General features: G+C 44.4%; 1 protein-coding gene across 21 annotated transcripts in view; it reads left to right on the top strand.

Annotated features, from left to right (window-relative positions):
• The window catches only part of C14H8orf48 (chromosome 14 C8orf48 homolog), a 97690-nt gene that overhangs the window by 58454 nt on the left and 21720 nt on the right, over positions 1 to 17516 (top strand). For 17 of the 21 annotated variants that reach the window (XR_005107433.1, XR_005107436.1, XR_005107438.1 and 14 more), the window contains 4 exons: positions 1953 to 2102; positions 10955 to 11042; positions 11256 to 11396; positions 12236 to 12400. The gene's annotated coding sequence lies outside the window, so the exon portion shown is untranslated. Of the gene's footprint in view, positions 1 to 1952; positions 2103 to 10954; positions 11043 to 11255; positions 11397 to 12235; positions 12401 to 13441; positions 13590 to 17516 lie in introns of all 21 variants that reach the window. The other 4 variants (XR_005107429.1, XR_005107431.1, XR_005107424.1 and 1 more) reach the window with 4 other exon arrangements.

Here is a 17516-nt window from a genome sequence, read left to right as displayed (position 1 = left end):
CTGCAGACCTCCTGGCTGCATTTGATGAAATAAAGGTTGTCCCATAGACAGAGCAGTGCCCTCCTGATAACAGTTTCAGGGAAATTACCTTCAACAGATCAATGGGCAGATGGGACTTCATGATGTAATGGGTCTCTCTCACCCAGGCTGGTGGAGGACCTGTGTTACAGCTGCAACTTGGTAGGTAAATTCAGACGCCATCCAGATGGGTCACGGTAACTTGGGCATACTGGCTGTCGTATTGCAACAGTTTACAAAGGACAGGGAAGCAGGAACATAATCATATTCCTCCTAACCTCTTAGCTGTCCTTTTTGGCCAGAAGGAAGGGATTTGCCCCCTCTGGATGATCCCTCTTGCTCCTTTCTTGTCCGGTGTGAATCTCCAGCTGTGGCTTGCTTGGGGAGCAGAAGCTACAGACCGAACATTCAGACCTGTGTCCCCCGAAGCAGCTATATCTGTACGAACACAGCAAGTTTCAGCAAGTTAGATCTGTTTCTAATCCTGTATTTGAAAATGAGCTTAAATGCCAGTGGTGACGTAATTATCATTTACATTTAGATTCTGTTTATTTTTATTCCTATTAACTGAATCTGGATTCTAACAGTTTGATTTTTTTTTTTTATTCATCCAGGCTCTCTTTGATATGAACAGCTCATTTCTTACTTAAAGCCTGCCAAATTTCATGCCTTATTGATTCAATAAACGAAGAAGAATGACAGGTAGAAGGGGAAATGGATGTTTCCTCCCCAAGGGAAGTCTTATAAATTTGATATGAACTGTTTCTCTAGGAAATGTTTCCTCTGATTGCCACTTAAATGGGTCTGGAAGGAAGTTAGAGAGTATCATTCACCTCAGGTTTGTCCTGGATATGCATAGCTGGAGAGATGCTTTGCTTTTAAGATATCTCATGCACCATATTCCATAAACATGAACTGCCTATATGTGAGAGATGGCTTAAAAATAACTGCGCGTCTCTATCTGCAGCCTGTCTTTCTGTGGTTCTTTGCTCTCAGTGCTGCTGTGTGCTCTGACACTCCTGAGGACTTTCCTGGAGGTAGGAGCTACCAAAGCACGCTGTCATTAGGTGTGTCCTTGTTCACAAATAGGCACACTTCAAATGCAGGAGCTCAAGTGGTTTCTCAGCCCCTTCATATCCATAGAGCGTGAGGCAAAGACAAAAGAGCCAGGGCATCGACCAGCGTATGGCAGCTGGAAATCCAGACTGAGAAGAGCAGGCCAGGGGATTAAGGCAGGGACCTAAGTGCTTCTGAGCAATGGGTTTGTTTATTCTCCCAGAAAGATCAAGGAGATTTATCTTTAGAAGAAACAGAAGTAATAACAGCTAGGGTCATCAGCAAGATTTCTCCAAGTACTTACTCCCATAAATATCCACTGGGGTGACAGAGTTCCCTAATGGGATGGTGTTGAAAGAATTGCCAGAATAATTAGTTTTCTATTAGGATACACACGACATTTGATATCTCTCAAAACTATTGTTTCAGGCTCTACACAGACACAAACACACCAGTTATGCTGGATTCACCTGCTCGCACTTTCCTTCAGAACAGAGAGGTTTACGAGAGTCCTATTTTTTAATTTAAGATCCTGAGATAATTACATGACTTCAGGAGGCAAGAGACTCATTGGGCTGTGACTCAATCCAGGCAGGCATGCAAGTGAGAGAATAGACAAGTCACAGCTAATAAGAAAGCTCTTTATTGTACGCAAAAAGTTACATTAAACTAGTATTATAAAGGCTGCAAACTGACGAACTCCACAATCAGAAAACAGCAGAATAGAGGTTGACTTTATGAATTTAATTAGCCCCTTTGCCCATTTACATTATGATATACTCCTTAATTACATGATCACATCCTTTTCCAGAGGACTGCTGTCTTGAGGTTAGATATTGTTGCCAGCTTTATGTATTGTTAATTTACTTTTTTAACAGAGCATGCAAACCGAATGTGGCAATTACTTTCCACTCATTTTTTCTATTATGGCGAACTGCTCTTACAGAAGAAGGCTGCAGGGAATATCAGAGCACATAACACATAAAGTGCAACCTATCCTACGGATTTCCACAAGTCTAGCAGGAGAGGTAAGACTTTCATTTCCTTATGAGCAAGGTTGCATCATGCAGGTGAGCTCAGAGATACTGGTCTCCTCAGGTAACCAGCTTTGCTGACAGTAGGGAAATCTGCTGTGCAATTTACTTCTGTGCTGGGCATTTCCAATCTTTCAGACACAATGGACCAGATTTACAAATAATGTAAGCTGAAGTAGCTTCTACAAACTTTGGAAATCCAGAGACAGGATGAATTTTGATCCTTTAAATAGATTGAAGCAGATTCACAGGCAGGAATACATCAAACCCTGAAAGATAAAAATTTTTTTGGTCATGGCTTTTATTTCCTCACAGTTACTTGCTTGCAATTTTAGTATTTCTCAAGTTGGCTGCCTCTTTGTTTTCCACTTTCCTCTCTTGCTCCCCTCCTTATCAGGCTTTTAAAAATACCCTCTGTAAAAATCCTTCTTGTTAGAAATCACCCTGTACCCACTGCACATGATGCTCTGGTGAGTGTGTGAACAGGACAGTCCTGAACATTGACCCACACAGTCCGAGATGTGGTTGGGAATGTTGTTCACTGCATGCTGGTCTGAGCCTGGTCACATCCTTGCTTTTGTCAGTGAGTAGGTCCGATAAGTCCTTCAGAATAGCTGCAATTCTGTGGTACTTCTTGTGTAATGTGTACTAGCCCCAAATTGAGGCAGAAGGCAGCCACTGTTCAAGACAGCAGAGCTCCCAGCGATGGAAGCCTGCTCTCACCCATCGGTGCTGGTGTTGGCCGACACCACGCCCTGCTGCAGGGCAGAAATAGAAGTCAAAGCAACTTTGCTTCCAAGGATTGTCTTTTTCTTTGCTTCAACAACAGCTTGAGAAAACCAACCATCTCCCTCTGATCCTTACAGATGCTCCATCAGAAGCAACTTTGCCTTTTATTTGACAATCACCTCTGCAGACAAAAAAGAGAAATGGACTGTGTCCTTGCTGTGCAAAGAGCCCAACGCAAACAGAGCAACATGTGTACATGCAAGGAAGAGGCTGTGTGTGGAGTAACAAAGCAGGTGGCAAGCAAGGACATCTGATTTATGGAAGAGTCGTCGGGACTCATCCTCTTCCCAGCTCTGCACTTTGTAGAAATGGGCCCTTCATTTTAGCCTAATAATGAGTCCAGAATATGGTATAATGAGTGCTACCACTGTCAGACAACAGACCTTAAAGTTTTTTCAGCCTTTTAACAGACATGGACAGACTTCCAGCCTTTTTGTCTGCAGCTTTGATTAAACTCTTGCTGAAGTTTCCCTTTGTTGATACATTCCCTTTCAGGCAAAGGTGAAGAGTAGGAGAAAAAACCCAGCCGATGTCTGAGAGCATGTAGGCTCCCATCTCCATCCCTAATAGCGCTATACAGATCTAAGCCACTTGTTGCCTTTCCCTGCTCAGTGTCTTGACTGGTTGGGTCATGTGGCTTATGAAATGCCTTGCCTAGTGAGGGCACTGGCTGAGATGATTGACAGCTTTTCCATGTCAGAAGACCAGGCTGGCTCAATCCACGGCAGGGAGCTTTAAAGCCTTAAAGCGAGCAGTATCTTCACTGCTCACAGGAGCCCATTAGTGATTTTCTGCTTTTGAATCTAAGTTTAGGATGTACCATTAGGATCCCAGCTAACCTTATCAGAGATGTCAAAAGGAGTTAGCAAGAAACTCTCGCTGTTTGATTCCCGTCTGACCACAGAAACAAAAAAAAGGAAGAAAAGAAGATGAAGATAGAGGGGGAAATAATGCTGTGGGGAGGGTTCTTCTAGCCTCTAACGGAGTGCTATCGACTGTTAATAGATACTAAATGGCACTATGTTAATAACAGAGTATCAGTGTTTATCAGGCACTACATGACAGGTGAAATTTCTGATCACTGTGTTGATAACGAGTCCGTCCAAGAGAAGTGTTTCGAATTGGCTGCAGATTGTAATTAGCTTTTCCCCAGCCTTTGTTTTTCCCTCATTTCTCCTCCCATCCTGATATACCACTCTCACTACTTACACAATTTTTTCTGTCAGGATTCAGGAAAAAAATGAAGCCATTCATGATCTTTCACCATGATAAGTCGTTCCTGAATCTCATTAATATTGTCAGATCTTATCAGAAAAGTGACAGAGACACTTGCATCAGCCCTCTGCCTGACGGTGTCTGCTGCCACATGGAGACACGGGAAGAGAAGGATGTGGCATCTCTGTCTATTATCTTTAACTAGCACAAGTCATGACACAAAAGCTGTGGTAAACCTTTCCCATACATACTTCTTGCAGAACTTGCATGGTGCTCTAAAACAGCAGAAAGAAGAGAGGAAACTTCTGATTTCATTTGGCATTAAAGGTTCTTCCTTCAGGCAGCCATTGATGCAAAATGCACCTGCTGCTCCATTGCAGTCTGCCATGGCCTGACATGGACTGAGCACTGCTTGGCTGTAGTCACAACACACAGGAGAATGCCGTTAGCATTTAATCTGAATTGCAGGGTGAGTATTACTACCTAATCCTACCCTCACTTCATCATACAGCCATACTTGTAACCCAGATTTCAACCTAGCCAGTGTCTGCTGATTCTCTTCTTGCTGCGCTGCAAGAGGTACTTCCATTAAGCTCAGCAGAAGGATCAGGCTGTCCAGGTGAGGCAAGTAATGGGCTCTCACCCGAAGCCTCTGTTTACGTGCCTTTTTTTAAAATCTGCTTCTCTTCAAACTTATCCAAGACCACTGATTTTGACATGTATAAGAGCTTTCAGCATTAGGATCTGGGTGTGAAAGTCTGATTACCCATCACTTTGCCTACAAGATGAGCTATCTCTTGCTTCTTGCCTCCATCCATGTGTTTGGTAGTTTTCCTGATGGGTGGAAACAGAAGAATGTAGCAGGATGATGAGGGAAGATAAATATGTAAGAAAGGTTAGGAATCTGTAGGCAAGGGCATCTCAGGTTGCTTACGTTATGGGAGACTTCCACACTCCCGGGCTGCCTCAGGCTCCTCTTTAAAAATCTTCAAAGAACGTTTCCCTCTGACCGCATTAGGGCAACCTCTTAGACCTGAGATACGTTCCCAGAAATTTGCAGGGGAATCTGGTAATTGATGATAGTCATGAATATCTGAAAGATAAAGTTTAATCAGAAGGCAGATAAAAATAGTGAAGTCAGAATTCATGCAGGGTGGGACTTCTAAAGCATGTCACGAGTTGCTGGTGCTTTCTTTGGAAGCAAGCAGCCTGGTTCAAACTCTGCTTATAGTTGGAAAAACAACTGATTTTCATGCCGTTCCCTGCTATGGATAATTCTAGGGGGAAAAAACAGAGAAAATCAATGTTTTTTCACTTTGTGCTGAAATGCACAATGAAAGCGTTGAAGATGAACAGTCATAGAGGTTCTAAAAAACCCTGATTCTTCTACCTCTGAGAACAGAAGTAACATAACTATACCTCCATGTATTATCCAGATCTAAGGCAGCAGACACAGCTATTGAAATGGCTGCACACATTGCAAGTGTCTCTCCACTGTCATCCTGCCAGAGGTACAGCTGAGACCTCAGGAGAGAAAGAAGTCCAAAGCGGTGCCTCGTGTTTGCCCCCTCCTTGTTGAGAATCACAACTGCAGCCTTCCAGGCCCTTGAGGTACTTGTTTGTTTATAGCCAGTGAACCCTGACAAAGCATTAGGACAGGTTCTTACAATGAGGCGCTTCATCCTCAACAGTCATCGGGCTGGCGTTCGCTCATCTGCCCAGCCAAGACTGCCCGGTGACATGATACAGTACATTCATTTGATTTCATGAAAGAACACTGTGGCGTGATGAGCACAATGCTTGTACCCTGGAACAGAAAGGGTAACATTGCACAAAGCTGTAGTGGGTCTGAAGCCAGCCTGTTCGGCAGCCCAACTCTGGCTGTGCTCCGATGGAAGGCTCTGGGCAACCCCTGCTTTTCAGAGGTTTGCCCCCACGCCTTCAAAAGCCAGACCCATGCCCAGACAACTCTCAGGTATCATTATTTCTCAAGACAGTACAGTCTAGAAAAACAGCAAAGAGCAAAGCCAGGCTGAGAGATTTTATATTCTGAGGAATATAAGCATATATTGATGTCCTGGGTGAGCAGCCTTGGGGTGGTGTGCTTGGGAAAGGGGAATTACTGGTTTTAGCTATGATCTGTATTGTAAGGGACAAGGTAACTCAGAAAGGGAAGAGCTGTAAAATGGTGGGGATGCCATCTCTTAACAAAGCATATGAAACAACTGATTTCCACTTGAGCAAGACCCTTTGCAGGGATTGTCTTCCTCCATTTTCCCCTTGATGCCTCCGTTCTTGTTATTTTGTCACTTCATCACTGGAAGGAATGTGCTGAGGTGCAGGAGCATGCTCTGTCTACCCATGGTGCAAGCAGCTGTTAGCTGACAAACGAGATGCTCAGAGAGGCATTTTAAAATATGGTGTGATTCTGATGAACATTAAATTTCTTTTAGAGGACAGCATGCTTCCAGACAGAGAAACAAGATCTCTTCCCTGTGAATAGACAGCAAAGTATCAATCCTTCCTTTAAAAAAAACACAGGGTTTTAATTGTGAGACAAATGAACATGAATGCCTCCCTTTCTTTCACTTTGCAAAAAGAGGCTGACTAGGAAACTAATTAAGTGGTTGGTTAACTTTACGCATATAAGTAGCTTCATTTAATTTTAAGTCAGGTTACTGCAGCTTCCTATTGAAAGCATCAGCAGAAAGGCGGGCAACTAAATCTCCATAAAAATGCTGTTAATCTTGAGGAGACCTTGAAAGGCTCCTGCATTCCCTAATGGAGCCTTGCATGCGCTTTTCTTTTCACAGTCTCATTTCTATGCGGTGCACTTTCACTTGTGTGCCAGAAAAAATACAGTAACTCAGGAAGAACCATGAACCTTCCTTGAAATAATAATCTGTAACTCCCATGGAAGAGGAATAGAAATAGGAGTAGGATGCATGTTATGAACATGCCGTTGGCTCAGCAGTGCAGCAGGTGTACAGGACAGTGCCAGCGGTAACTCAAATGAGACGTCCGTCAGGGTTCTTCAATGCGTGCTACGTAAATTTTAGAACTGATTCATCATGCAAAATGTCTGTAGTTCTACAGTAAAGTTATACGGTGGTTTTCGTGATTATATGTCCATGATGTGATTTTTGGCACAGGAAGACACAATTTATGCATATTCATGATAACAGAGAAAGAAGATTTTCATGTATTTAGGCTTGAGTTCGCATCTGAGGCAACCGGTAAATCTGTATGATGTTTTGGGTGTGAGCTTGCATCAGTGCTTGAGTCCAAAGTCCCCTTGTATCACACTGTTTCCACTCAAACGTACACCCCGGCACGGCTTTTGGGAGCTTTGGGGTGTGCTGAGGGAGAGCCTTCGGGTGCCTGCTGTTGACTGAAAGGTTTAAAGCAAGGACCTCCTCTCAGTGAGGATGGGCCAGGCTGAGCCCGTGGGTGAGGATGAGGATCGCATCGGTTTCATGGTGCTTTCACAAGAGCCCAGGCCGGGCCCAAGGCGTTAGGTCTTCCAGGAAGGGCACAACAGTGGATCAAGGAGAAAATGAGATCCTTAGGCTCAGCCTGCCTTCTAACTGTGCAGGCAGCCATATCTGCTGGACCTACCAGCTGAGCAGCTTGTGGGTAAGTAAGTGTGGGGGCCGTGACAGGTTTTAGCGTTTTTGAACAAACAAAATCCAAACACTTTAGATTTACATGGTTTTTTCCATGCTCTGTCTTACACAAATCAAACCCTCCAAGGACAGATACCCTGAAAGTTTTGCCTCCCTCTTGCACTTTGCCCATCTTGTAGGACTTGTCACACCACGCCACACGTTCCTCACTTGCAGCCGTGTGGGTGGCTGCTGGTGCAGACCAGCCGGAGAGATGGTGGAGCCACAGGTGCAGATAGGAAGGCTGTGTAATCACCAGGGTAGAAACGTTAGCAGAAGGCAGATGCTAAGCCAGAAGCAGCAACAATGCAGAAATATATTCAGAAAGAGCGAAGGCGAAGGGTAAGGCAGGGGGAAGGTGGGGCATCACCTCAAACAGCGAAGGCAGCAGCAGGTGTCTCTCCTCCTAGTGTGCTGTGCCAGACCAGCCACAGGACACGCTTCTACCTGCCTGTACCAGTCACCAAGAATGCGTGACACCTTTCTGCTGCCATGGGTAGCGTTAGTAATTTATTGAGCTTTCAGGAGTATTTAGAATGGAAAAGAGCACTCATCCCTCATTCCCACATGCCCCCTCCAATATCGGCTGTCACTGGCAATGGGCATGCTGTTAGTCATTTGCTTGGTTCATCTGTTTTGCCTGCTGCTTGGGTTTAACGGAGGCTTTCTGGCTTTAAAAAAGCTCCAGCTATTGGTTTGATGTCAGTGCAGAGGTGGGATCCCAGTGCACAGCACATGAAAATGCCACCTACCTTTTTTTTTTTTAATTCTGTGGTGTGCCATAATGTGGGGTGGCTAAGGTTGGGGAAAAGGGTCATATATGTATGACCTTTATGTATGGCTATATCATTACCTTCAGCCCTTCATTATTCCTGAGCACTGTATATACCTCTGTGCGTTTAATTTCTGCTATTTCTTGGAGTACAATTTGTATTTTTGGTGTGACTGCATCTGTATCTGTTTGTGGACTAGACTTCAGAAATCAGTCAGCCTTCTCCTCCCTGTTCCATCTTTGTTGTAGTTCTGTTACAGTCAACTGCCATGAGGTGCAGCAGCTGAGCGATTGGAGAGCTGTTTGTCCCCAGAGAAAAAAGCCCTTTACTGTCACGCTCGGGTTTTGTTCTAGCAGGAGACATGCTCACACACTACACTCAAGTTGCAAGATCCAAGGCTGTCAACTGTCAACTGGCATTTTACCCAGGAGCTGAATTGAAGATATAAAAGTTCAGCCGTGGGTTTGGTTGGGTTTTTTGAGTAATCCAACAGATGAGAACAGAACTGTATAGGACAGTGGCCAGAGAAAGAGAGGGTCGCTGCCACACCGTTACAGCTCGTACCTTATTTATGATATGTTTAGAAAAACCGACTGGGTTGTACCAGTTCATACCAGACCATTGAGTCTGGACTTCATGGAGCAGCGTTGGTAACAGACTCGGTAGCAAGCTTTGTTCCATGCAACAGCTGTCTGTACTGGGAGAAACTGATGTCACTCAGATAATTCTGGCAATCAAGACAGCAATCACTTGCACTTTTTACAAGGGTACATCTTGCAAGGGTATTTTAAGTCCAAGGCCTTGGCCGTATTCCAGAGTGTGTTATTACATGGCACCGTTCTAGGACTCAGATTCATCTGGAGTGTACGATTCTCCTTTCGTTGTCTCTTTCAGGCTGCTATATGCACCGTTGAACAACTGGCCTGTTCTACCCCGGCGGTGAGACTTTTGTAAGTTGTAAGGCTTGCGCAGCCTTCATTCCTCAGGTCAGAAGGGAGATGGGCGAGTTCAGGCTCTCTGAAGGCAGTTTGGGCTGGAGCAGGTCGATGGTGTCACCACGTCCCCTCGCAGGAGCTCCTGCCCATGAAGCAGCGCTGTGCCGGGGAGGGCTGAGGAGCTGGCGGCGGGTCCTGTCCTGCACTGGGTGGCTGGCATGTGTGGGCAGGAGGCAGAGGCACATGATGGGATCGCTCTGTGCTGCTGTGCTGGTAAGAATCACTAGAGTGATCCTGGGGCTTGGGACGGGCAGGAGGAGCCAACGGGAGTGGCTTTTGATGGGAGTCAAAGCCAAAGCCAAGCTAGGACAGCCTGAGACTACAGCAGGAGCTGCGAGCACGTCACTGCAGTGCCTGCTGTGGCCGGGGGTCTGGGAATACTGTGTCTTCACCTTAAGGGTCTGGGAACTGGAGGGGAGGGAGGAATCTTCTGAGTGACCTGCTGTGTTAGCAGAGAGGTAACCCTGGGGTGTGAAGCTGCCGTTGCGTGGCTGAGCCCTGGGGCTGCGGGGTGATGGAGAGGGGACCTGTGTGACCGAGGGGTGTCAGACCCAGGTCTGCTTTCCAGGGTGGAAGGAGGTGTGAGCTGAGCCCCTCATGAAGTCTCTGGATTAATTTCTGCCTTTTCCAAGGTTGTGGAAAGACGTAGCGGATTTGGGCCTGGGAATACAGAAGCGTTTATCTCAGATACATTTTTTAACATTTAAAATCCCTGTAAAAACTCCAAATGCGGTGGTGAGGTGATGAACGGGGTAGATGTGCAAATCACCGAACCCCATGAAGTTCTGATGCACCGCTGCTGTGTGACTGCCTTTAAATGCCGTTCATACGGGCGTGCATGCATGTGACAGCGAGCAAGGGGAGATGCTGAACTGTAACAGTTCTGTGGACCTGCAGTTTCCCACTGGTTTAAGCATACTTCATCCCCAGTATTTGCTAGCACAGAAATTTCAGTAAACATAACTGCTTGTTCAGCATATCCTAATTGTTTTGGGGACGTGTGTCAGTATGGCATTGATATTAATTATATGTCATTGTTCCTGAATTAAAATGTTCCTATTTACTAACCTCCTTCCTCATTACAGTCCTGAGCCTCTGGAGAGTTTGAAGTTCATCTATTTGTCAAATATGTTCTGTGAGTTAATTCTTCTGTCACCATTATTGGGTCTTTGTAGCCACTGGTAACAGCCCAGGAATTGCCATTTGACTCAGAAATGGGTTGTCTGACCTGACTGTCAAGGATTATGCAAGTAAATAAATGAGCAACTGGAGACATTATATGTCTGTGCTAGGAATACCAAGTCCAATGTCACTGTTATGTTAATAAGTTAATGGACTTTAATAATTTATAATGGTTATAGATAGATGCTCATTATGAAATCAGTTGCTTTGTTTTCTTTTGTTTTTAGTTAACAGCTGCTCAAATACTGAAAAGCCTGACTGTTTTCAAGCTGACAACTACTTAGGACCCAGAACAATTTATTTTCTTAAATAAAGGTAAGCAAGAAGTTATTTTGCCTGAAAAATGTGTCAGATTTTTTAATGTGTCCCATGTTGAAGTGGGATGAAAGGTCAAAACTCATTAAAACTTCAGCAAAGCAGAAATCGACATGAAAAGATTCATTTGGTGTTTAATTTGTATAGGCCTTGATTTATCAGAGTGCCTAAATGCACGTTTAATTTTCTGTATCTATAATTTCAACCACTTAGGGTTTTATTGAGTCAAAAAATTGATGAGGTTTCTGGGAGTCTGGTCCTGGAGTGCCTGGGGAATAAACGTGACAAACAACGTGTTTTCCAAGAGTGCCGTGAAGCCGTGGACCTCTACCGCTGGCTGCTCTGCACCACGCAGTAAGTGCCAGGAAGAACCCGTTCCTGAAGGGTTAAGCTGCGCTTTAAATGGCACATGCAAGACTCATTCCAGGCTGCTTGTCTGGAGTGCTTGCAGGGGTGGGTGGCAGCAACATCTGAAAACAGATCTGTTGTCTAAAGCTGTCTAAAGCTGTGTAAAGCTGGTGCTGTCCACAGTCACTTATCTTCTGGATAAAGAAAGGAATCAAACTTTTTTACTCTCGTGTTTAATGTTTTCCTTTATGGAACCTCTGCAGGCCCTTTTCTGTAGTCTTGGGGTTCCCTTTCTCTGCCCTGCTAAATAACATCTGGGTAATGGAGCAACCAACTCGGCTGAAGATTTTTAGATGCTTTCGAATTGTCTTGGTCAATGTTAACCAGGATTTCATTCCCATAATCCCATGGCTGTGCTTGGCAGCTTGTAAATCAGAGATGTACGTCAGTGGGAAGGAGTGGATTCCTTCTGTCTTAATCTGCAGCCTCCTACTTTTATGACCGCTTTGTATCATCAGTCTTTATTTCCATCACAAGGAAAAAATGTCTTCCCCCAGTGGTTGCACCCAGATGAATGTGTTTTATTCTCGGCAAGATCCGAGGAAGGCGATTTACAAGGGTTCTGGGCACTCAGGACGCAGGAGCGCTGGTGCTTTTGAAACATGCGTTGTATATGATGGATGGGGCATATTATCTAAATGCTAATAAATACCGAGCCACAAATTGGCTCAATTTTTCTTCATTCCTCTGCTGCCTGTGGTTGTTGAATGATGCTAAATCTAGCCTCAGACACATCACAGTACGAATTAGTTCTGATTTCTTTCTTTGTTCTTTCTTTCTGGCAGGGCAACATGGATGTGCTGCCTCTGGGCATATTTACATGACAGCCCCGTTGGCTTGCTTCCACCATGAGTGCGTGGTGTGGTTTGGTGTGAGACAGACGAGGTACAAAGCTGGTGTAAATCTCATCTGGCCCAGGACTCCTGAGCATCATTTAAAATGGCCAGTAGGTTTGTGTCTCTGACTAAACTCTGCAGAACTTTCCCATAGGGATGATGTCCCTTCAATGTACGTTTGATCACATACATACGCATCATATAATTTACTCTGTTGGATGAATACTTGCAACAGCATCTTCTGCATCAACTGAAGAACAAATCAATTGTTCTTTTTAGCATTCCAGATTTTAGATTCTTAAAGATAAGCTGATGGATATTGACTTCTTCAATTTTCACTTTGGGCCAAAATTTTAAAAGCAAGTGCAAGACTTCTGCTTAAACAACTTTAAATATACTCCTGCTGCTGGCAGTGCCTGAGCAAAACTGCTGCTGGCAGTACATACCTGGACCTGCAGAACCCCTTATGTCAAGAGTTACAGCAGTTCGCAGGTGGATATGTTGGAAGTGCTGGTGATGTTCACAAGTATGCCTACACATAATTTGCAAATATATCGGAGCTGCTTTTTGAAAATCTGTCCCCAAACTCTGTAAGGCAGAGTTCGTTTGCAATTCTTTGTATTCAAGACATTCTCAGTAATAGCACCTGTTGCTTTTTGGCCAGAAAACAAATAAACAAGCCAGTTTGCACTGATGCTACACATGCGTCCTGCAAGTCTGACATGTTATTCCAAATTAAATAAAAAGAATAAATAAAATTCATGGCTCATAGGCAGCCTCTAGGAAGGCTCTCTGGTACCTTCTGTGAGCTTTTGGGACCGATGCTGACTTTGTAGCGGATGAAAACTTTGAATAACTCAGCACTTCAGTACTCAGAAATAATATGTCCTTTCTTAAAGTCCTGGTTATTAAAGATTCAGAGTCTTTTCAGTCTACTGTGAGATCACTAACAATTTTCCGTCTCAGAGAATTCAGATGTTTGCCAGGTACTTGTGGAAAAAATCCTTGCAATTTAGTGCAGTGGGAATGGCCTGTCTGAAGCAAAGGCAAAATGAACAAATACATATTTAAGATACCCACCACTTTCATATGTTTATTCTGTGAAATACAGCAGCAAATTTTTCCATCAATTGGTTTTTGGTCTTCTACCAACAGACTCCAGAAACTGAATGTACTGAATTTAGCAAGCAGAGGTTATGAGTTGACTTCATGACAGTCTGTGCACGGGGGGAACAAGACCTGTTTTTCTCTTCTGGGTGGCAGACAAATGCATAACCTAATCTGAGTTAAAGCAAGACTGAAGGTAGGGTTCTCATTTTTAATGATGCCAGTGATGCATTGCAGGAAACCCTGTCCAGGCATTGCAATTATTTCTTATAACCAGGGTTTCTGGTTGGGCTTACCTTCTAGACTCTGTTCTGTAGCTCAGACAAGTGGTTCTATCAAGGATACAGTTTATACTCTTTGTTACAGATCAGATGGAATGGTTCAATTGGTTCTTTCTGGTTTGAAAACAGAGTCAGTGGTTCTTGTAAATAGTAACAGGCTGCTGTGTGCCATCCTTGCTTAGAGAGTTCTCCCGGGCTTCCTTAGGAAGCTGAGTTATGGTCGGAGATGTACATAAGCTGTGTCAAGAAATTTAGCTATGAGATTGCTGCATTTGTGGTTACCCTGTGGTACAAGTGAGGCGTATCAGGTGGGTGTGTAGACAGAGGATCTACTGGGACATTCCCATAGCCCTTACAAGAGGCTGACTGTTGTGTGCATTTACCCTGGGGAGCGTATGATGGACATTCTGTAAGTGAAACATAAAATACTGGAGGTGGGAGAGATCAATGTCTCCTACTGACTCCTATGGCACTTGTCTGAAAGACATTTTTTAACTTGATAATTCTCTAGCTTATGATATGGATAAGGGAAGACATTTCACATTCTTCACAATTTAGAATCATACGGCCTGGCTCTGGTCCCTAGCAAAACTATCCTCGACTCCAGATGCAGGCTTGCATGGCCTGCGTTTGCTACCTGTGTTTCTGTGTTATTACTGTCATCTGTGTTTGTTTGCTTGTTTAGAGCCAAGTCGGGACTCACCTGACATTGTGGATTTCTTTAGGATCAAGCTCAGCTCTGAGCATCTGGCTTTGGGTTTTTTTCCATGTTCATCTTTTCTAGAGGAGGCTGATAAAAAGCAATTCAAAGGTGCCCAGTGGGTGCAGAGATACAATATGCCAGCGCTGTCTGTAAACGGTGATGAGACGACCTCAGCAGTCCTGAGGTTTGATCATACTCATCCAAATACATAGACGAGACAATCTTGTTAAATAATTGAAGTGGTATTAAGTTCAGGCCTCTCACATTTAGTGCTTTTCAACTCTCCTGCCACTTATTTCATTGCTCTTTGCAGAGAAATTACACTTTTCTAGTTTTAGCATTTGTTCTGCTCTGTGCCACTGGCTCCCAGCAGCTTCTGCAGACCTCTCGACCTCCCTGTTGCAGCTGGTAATATCATGACTTGTTTCCATGGAGACCAGAATAAAGTGATAAATAAATGTGGCTGGGAATAGCAAGCTTTCACCTTCTGTCACTGGGATAAAAAGAGGGGGAACCATGGCCTAACTGTGTAGTTACACCAAGAAGAGGGGAGAGCCCCCAGTGCCCTCCTCTTCTCCCTCCTTCACCCAGAGCCACAGCAATGTGCGCGGTGCTGGCGCTGCTGGCTTTGCATCCCTTCAGCATCCCCAGGGGGATGGGTGAGCGAGCCCCAGCCCACGGGTGGTCCTTCACCGCAGCTACTACTGAGAAACCAGCGTATTGGGTGCATCTTCCATCCCTGCTGTGGTGCCTTGACACGGTAGGGGCAGCATTTATTTCGGGGTATGCTTCATTTCACTGACTGACACTGAAGACCATGAGCTGGGCAATGTACATTCAGATGACACGAGTGAAAATATCCATGCTGCTTTCCTTTGATGTGGCTGATGGAATTGTAGACTGGGAGCCAGAAAAACTCAGCTTTTGATCCCAATCATGTTGCTGAGCTGCTGTGTGATCTTGAAAGATCATTTCTTGTTCGTCTCTTATGCTTTACTGATGAGGTTGTAACGCTTTTGGAGCAGGAAACTTCTTCCTGAGGATAGTTTATATGCTGTCTGTCCCAGGGATGGCTTTGTCATGATTACAGTTTCTAGGTGAATCATAATAATAAAAAAATAAAGTTCAGGAGTGCTCCTCGAGGCCGGTATTGTGTTTCATTCTCCCACATACATCCGGTTACAGGTCCTGCAGGGCGTAGTGAGGACTGCCAATGAACATGGGTCTTCCAAAACTGCCCTGACAATGAAAATGGAAAACTGCTCTCAGGCTACTCCTTGTTTGGTTTTTTTTTTTTTTCTGCTTAGAGGGAAGTTGTTCTCAGAATAAATGGCTTTTCTTATCGGAGGATTCAGTCTAACCTCACCCCTGATGAGTATTTTCTCCCATGGTAGAGTAGGTGAATTTTGTCAGGCTGAATGCCATTGTTTAAAGATGTGGTAGGGTCAGTCCAAAAATTCTAACCCCAGATCCTCCTCACCTCTAGTGAAATGAAAAGCTGAAACCAGATCTGAGTGCTGGGGTGGTTCAGCTTCAAAATAAATTAAAGAATAAAATTCAGAATGTCCAAATTGGGAGTGGAAACTTCAAACTGTGTCAGATCTGAATTGTAACCTGTTCATGCTTACTTTACTATCAGCTCCTTTCTGTCTTGTCACATTTATTAATTACTGCAACTATCATGTTCGTCTGTAAGCAGTCAGTCTTTTCCAGGCCTTGTTATTACTCATTACTTGAATCACTCTCTCTTTATCTTGTTTGATTCTGCTGGGAGACCCAGGCAATTTTCCAAGGCTGTGAGCACAGGATTGTGTAGAAATCATTGCCTGGCATTGATGCTTCAGCTGAAGATGCTCTCTCTTGTGATTTACCAATAAACCAGCGAGACATTTTGCTGCTAGCAGCCTTATACTGCTGAAAATTGTTTTTCGGGTGAGATGGTAAATTATGGTCTTTCACTTTCTGTAGACATAGCTGTTTGATAGCTGTAGTTTTGGTGTCTTATGTAGTCAAACGGAAAGTCCCCTGTACTTTCCCTCCCTCATGTTAAAAACCCAGTTGTTTGGTGTTCTGTGTTTCACAGAAGTGGCTGCATTTCATTAGGACATGTATGTGCAGTGTAGATGGGGGGGGAAAGCTTGGCACAGCAGAAAATACCATCTTTCTTCTCTTCTCATTACACAGGCAAGAAGAATATGTGCGCCACCGATGTGCTGAGTATTACATTGCGAGGCATTGCTATGACCTGTGTACGTGCCTGGTTTTATATACTCCAGTCTAGTTCTTCTGAGATTTACATTGCTACTGGGATACAAGTCTTATGGCTGAAGGGACGCTGAAGGGAACGGTCCCTTCCATAAGCCTTTGGTCCTCTGACGTTTGTCCTGTGGCGCTGCCTTATGCACTATGGGTCCCCCATTTTTGGTTGTCTGAACAGTTCTGTGTTAGCGCTTTACTGCGAGTGAACACTTATTTCTCTCTCGTACCCCTGTGGTTCCTTCCTTTAGTATTTGCTGGCTTTATCTTTAGGATCCCTCTTAACTGTAAGTTCTGAAATGGGCTTCTGATTGACCATCACCAATGAATGCCATTTAAAAAATACCAGAATTATGCTTGAACTCTCATCTGTCCTTCTTTTTGCTCCGATGGGACTGAATACATAATTGTAAAGAAGTAAGAAAAATGAAAGGAACTGTTCTGTCCTTTCTAGAATCCTGTATGACAGTCCAGTTATCCTCAAGAAGAAAGGACTGTCCTAGTGCAGTCCCAGAGGATAAGGATTAACAACCCTGGAAGCAGTGAAAGAAGATTCACACTGATGTGAAGAAGACAGATGCGTGTGTAGTTCAAGTTCATCTTGGCAGAGTCATGCTGAAAATGCCAATTCAACAATTTTAATGCTGGCAGGAAAAGAAATGTATGAGGGGGCTGGGTAAGTGATGGCTCATTGCAGCTCAGCAGGAGCTACGGCAGGGAGGCTGCGCTCCCCCACAGCCCCACACGCCCAGGGTGGCTCTTTTGTGCGAGTACAATCAAGGTGACAAAGGACACCAACCCAGAGATGATCGTTCAGCTTGGGCTCTTGCAGCTGGGTGGTGAGAGAGATGTGAGCTGAGATGTTTTTGCCTCAAGCAACACG

Source organism: Falco rusticolus, chromosome 14, assembly GCF_015220075.1.
Source record: "Falco rusticolus isolate bFalRus1 chromosome 14, bFalRus1.pri, whole genome shotgun sequence".
NCBI lineage: Eukaryota > Metazoa > Chordata > Aves > Falconiformes > Falconidae > Falco > Falco rusticolus.
This window is presented reverse-complemented; position numbering and strand designations above follow the sequence as displayed.